This window comes from Acanthisitta chloris, unplaced genomic scaffold (assembly GCF_000695815.1).
Source record: "Acanthisitta chloris isolate BGI_N310 unplaced genomic scaffold, ASM69581v1 scaffold18508, whole genome shotgun sequence".
Taxonomy (NCBI): domain Eukaryota; kingdom Metazoa; phylum Chordata; class Aves; order Passeriformes; family Acanthisittidae; genus Acanthisitta; species Acanthisitta chloris.
The window spans coordinates 13,077-13,361 of NW_008685615.1; positions in this window are offsets into that span (position 1 = coordinate 13,077).

Below are 285 nucleotides of genomic sequence, written 5' to 3' on the forward strand. Positions count from 1 at the left end.
AATAGCCTGGGCTTTTCTCAGCATCTGGAGGTGAGAGCAGAGCTGGAGGCATGTAGAGGCACTCTGAGTGTCCCCAGGGGAGCAGCATGGGCTTCTCCACCTGAGGTGAATTTAGCTGCTCTAAGCCCCCTCCATGGGGGTACCAGGAACCCTCTCCAGATCAGTACAGTCTTTGGCACTCCCAGCATTGCTCAGAGCCCACCTGCAGAGGGGGAAACTGGTAGGTATAGTTTGGCAGAGAAGCTCCTCATGCCTCTTGGCAGAGGGGATGAGGTGCCCGAGCAT